This window comes from Cicer arietinum, chromosome 7 (assembly GCF_000331145.2).
Source record: "Cicer arietinum cultivar CDC Frontier isolate Library 1 chromosome 7, Cicar.CDCFrontier_v2.0, whole genome shotgun sequence".
In the NCBI taxonomy this organism is placed as follows: domain Eukaryota; kingdom Viridiplantae; phylum Streptophyta; class Magnoliopsida; order Fabales; family Fabaceae; genus Cicer; species Cicer arietinum.
In genome coordinates, this window is record NC_021166.2 from 61,194,003 (window position 1) to 61,198,165 (window position 4,163).

General features: G+C 28.6%; 1 long non-coding RNA gene across 1 annotated transcript; it reads left to right on the plus strand.

The window, feature by feature from the left end:
* The first annotated feature begins 6 nt into the window (after positions 1 to 6).
* On the plus strand, positions 7 to 2,142 carry LOC101500529 (uncharacterized). Its single transcript, XR_003471154.2, has 2 exons — positions 7 to 1,406; positions 1,446 to 2,142. It is a non-coding gene; the product is annotated as an uncharacterized lncRNA (long non-coding RNA).
* Positions 2,143 to 4,163: the final 2,021 nt, after the last annotated feature.

Sequence of the window (4,163 nt, forward strand, 5' to 3'; positions counted from 1 at the left end):
ATGTAATCACTTATAATTGTCTATTACATGCTTTGTGCAAAAAGAATCATCTTGACCAGGCAATTGCATTGGTTAAGAAAATGACAGACCAAGGTATTCAGCCAGATATTTTCACATACAATATATTGATTGATGGACTATGCAAAGGTGGAAGGCTTAAGAACGCACAAGTGATTTTTCAGGAGCTTTTGTCTAAAGGCTATCATCGTATAGGTCTACAGGTTAATGTAATCACTTATAATTGTCTATTACATGCTTTGTGCAAAAAGAATCATCTTGACCAGGCAATTGCATTGGTTAAGAAAATGACAGACCAAGGTATTCAGCCAGATATTTTCACATACAATATATTGATTGATGGACTATGCAAAGGTGCAAGGCTTAAGAACGCACAAGTGATTTTTCAGGAGCTTTTGTTTAAAGGCTATCATCTATCTAATTGGACTTATAATGCTATGATAAATGGGCTTTGTAAGGAGGACTTGTTTGGTGAAGCACTTGCCTTGTTATCAAGAATGGAAGACAGTGGTTGCATTCCTAATGTTGTAAATTATGAAACAATTGTCAATTATCTTTTTCAAAAAGGTGAGACAAATAAGGCAGAGAACCTTCTACGTGAAATGATTGCTAAAGGTTACTATAAGAGTAAAACTTGGTAACATACTTTCTAGTTATACATTTTTTTTTTCAGCATATAATCACTCTTGTTAATTTTAGAGTGGACGGAAAATGGTGCATCTTCCTCTGTGAAGATAGAGGGGAGAGTAACTTCTCTAGTTAAGTGAATTGTGGACTTTATGCTGGCAGTAATAAGTACCTCATGAAATTCAATTCTTCATATTATTTCTATATTTCATATTCTTGATGGCATACACCAAAATGTGGAAAATTTTTATTCTGCTTTTTCTGTTTTTCAGCACTTGTGTTACTTGCTATTTAAATTGTTTCAGTTCTGTTTATTAGCTTTGATTATAAGCTTATCCTGTTCCAAAATGTTCTACTCTTCCTCTGACTCATTCTATTCCTCCTTCTGAATGTTTCTCTTCTTAGATTCCCTTTCAACTTGATTTTTATCTTTCCATTGACATATGTAGGAGCAAGCGCCTCTGAGCTATTACATGTCCTATTTGGCTATTTTTTAGCAAAGCTGTTAAAAGGTTATGTTACTACCCTTAGTACTCCCTAACTGTATCTCATCTTATTTCATCAATATCACTTCATTATCCATTAATTGATACTTTTTTCATCAAATTATATTAGTAACCTTTACATTACATCGGATTATTAGCATCAACAGTCACATGATGTGTTGTTCCCAAGTCAGGGCACCAAGTTTGGGATACCAAATTGTCAGGACCAGTGAGTATTGTCTGAGCTTGTTGTGAGATAATGAACTAACAGTGGAGGTAAATTATGTGATACATTCAAAAGAACTAACAATGGAGGTAAATTATGTGATACATTCAAAAAGTCCTTCTCTACACATTCAAATAGTAAGGCTATTGTCAAATAATGAGGGATACTTATGAAGCACCGACACTGGCACATTGACATCGATTATATTTTTGAAAAAATGAAAAAGTGATTGAACGCAACAATATATGTCGATGTTGTGTCGGTATCTGACACTGACATGTGTCAGATACTAGACACGTCATTAATCTGAAGTGTCGGTGCTACCTACTAAATACTATCTTATTACTTAAATTTATGGGTTTCTTTGTTTTTCGAGAAAAAAACAATTTTAGGATATCGTTAGAGTTGAATGAACTGTGATTTTGAAGAAAAATCTAAAGAAAAGGATTGGAGACAATGTATTGCATTGATTTGGATTACAAGAAATATGGCCTTGTCAAACAATATTGCTGAAGTAGCATCAAGTTCTTTTCGCAGTCTAGTTGGTTCAAAATGGAATTCCTTCTAGGTGCATGTTTCAAAAGTTAAGTGCTTGTAAGTCATTTTGAATTTTGAGTTCAATGTATGTAAATCCAAACGAACAATTTAACCTTCTATGCTTTGTGGATACTTCCTCTGTGTTTGTATCTTTAAATAGAATAAGGCTCGACCGGAAAACAAATTCTCATTCAGTAATTTTTTGTTGGTTTGGTTGAGTAATTCGAGGTGGTTGTGTTAGTTTTCTTACAGTTATTGGCTGATTTTACAGAGAAATTGTTATTTACAATATCAAATTTGTTCATTATTCCTAGCCTATTGCATTACTGTATATGCCAAATTTAACAGATACTTAGTCTGTGATATGAAAGAGTGACTCTTGGTCTAGAATTACTTATAGAACAATTATATGCTATTATTTGAATTTTAGTTTAATTTCTTTTTTATAAAAAAAAGAATGCAAATAATAATACAATATATATAATATATTATATTTATTATATATTATATGATTTTTTAGATAGGAAGACCGAAAATTCTGAAAGAGAAAGGGCTTGGAACATGTGTAGCACAAAATGTACAAAAATAAAATAAAAAAATTGTTTGCTTAATGTATGAAAAAAGAGCCCCCACATATTAAAAAGAGGAGAGTCACACCTAGAAAAATAGGAACAACGACGAGACTAAAGAGAAAATTGAGAAGTAAAAAATTATTGATTTTTGAGTGTTTAGAATTGGAGTAAAATGTTTTGAGTTTTAGAGTAAAAATTATCTTATTCACGGATTTTCTTTATCATTCTTTTTAATTTGATGAACACCATTATTTTATGTTTTGATTTTCGTTATAAAAATGAGTAATTAAATTCTTTTATAGTGGTTGGTAGATCTTGCAATTAAAATGTTTTTTTTATTATTTGATTAAATCTTTTTATTGCTTTAATCACATGTTTAAATTAATCATTTTTTGCATGTTCTTAATCAATTAGTTATTAGTGATTGGTACTGCAATTAATCAGTGAATTTATAGGATAATTGAAACTATAAATTATTGCATAATTAAACTTAATTTTAGTCTTACATCATTCAACCTTTTTATGCTCTATATTTTTCTTGAATTTAATTTCTTTGTATGATTAAACAAATGATTAATTTAAGAAAAAATATTAATCACCAATGAACAAACGAGTTAATAGTTTTAGTAACTAGATTGATAATTGAATCAAAATAAAGAAATTTGAATAGAAAGAACAGAATATTTTGTTCTTACTACTAACTCTCTAGTAAGACATAGGGACAAGGGAGAGCATTTGTTAGATTTCTTTTTTCTTAAGTGAGAGAGTGAAAAAATGGAATGAGTGAATGAAGGGAGAATTGGGCACAAATGAGGCTCAAGTAAGTGATAATTTTTTTTTCTATACTAACTCTTACTACACCAAAAGTCTAATTATAAAAAAACATCTTACTATATTTAAAAATATCTAGATATTTTTTCCAATCCAGCATTACCCATTTTATCATTCTTATCCAAATTATTCCAGTCCACGTACAAAAAAGGTAAATGAGATGACTTATTTTAATCTTTACAAAGTCTTATTACACGTAACAAAATATCTAAATATTTTAAATAACTTTCAATCTCGAAGTTCGTTTTTAAACGAGATGCATGATGCTAACGGATAAAAAAATTTGGTAACAAAAAAATTATATAATAATTCTACTAATTAAAACATTTCAAAATTTCACGAATAAATTTTAATTGGACGAAATTTTTGTTTCTTAACTTAGAAAAATATAACGAGAACAAATTCTCATTACAATTGATAAATAAATATCCCGTTAAATTTGGGTGATATTTAAAGTCCGTTGAAATTTAAACAACAAGTATATTTTGTCCGTTTTCATAAAAATTAATAGAAAATCATTTTTGAAATTCCGACAATACCAAAACACTCACATAGTCGTATATTATTCAAGAAAATATATGAACAATTTTTAATAGATCAATTTGCAAGTTAGACACAATTACAATAAATTTTACAAACAAACATATAATTTATACGATAATATACGAGAAATAACTAATAATAGATACAAATAGTTAATAAATTCTAATTTTTGCTGTAAATAAATTTGGAGTCTTAGACTTTTTATATTTTGTTAAAATATGCTCAATTTATTCGACTTCTTTATACTTATTGATTTTTTTAAAATAAATCTGTCATTGAATATTCTTAATTGCAATAAAAAAGTTAGTAAAAGAAAAAAGTAAA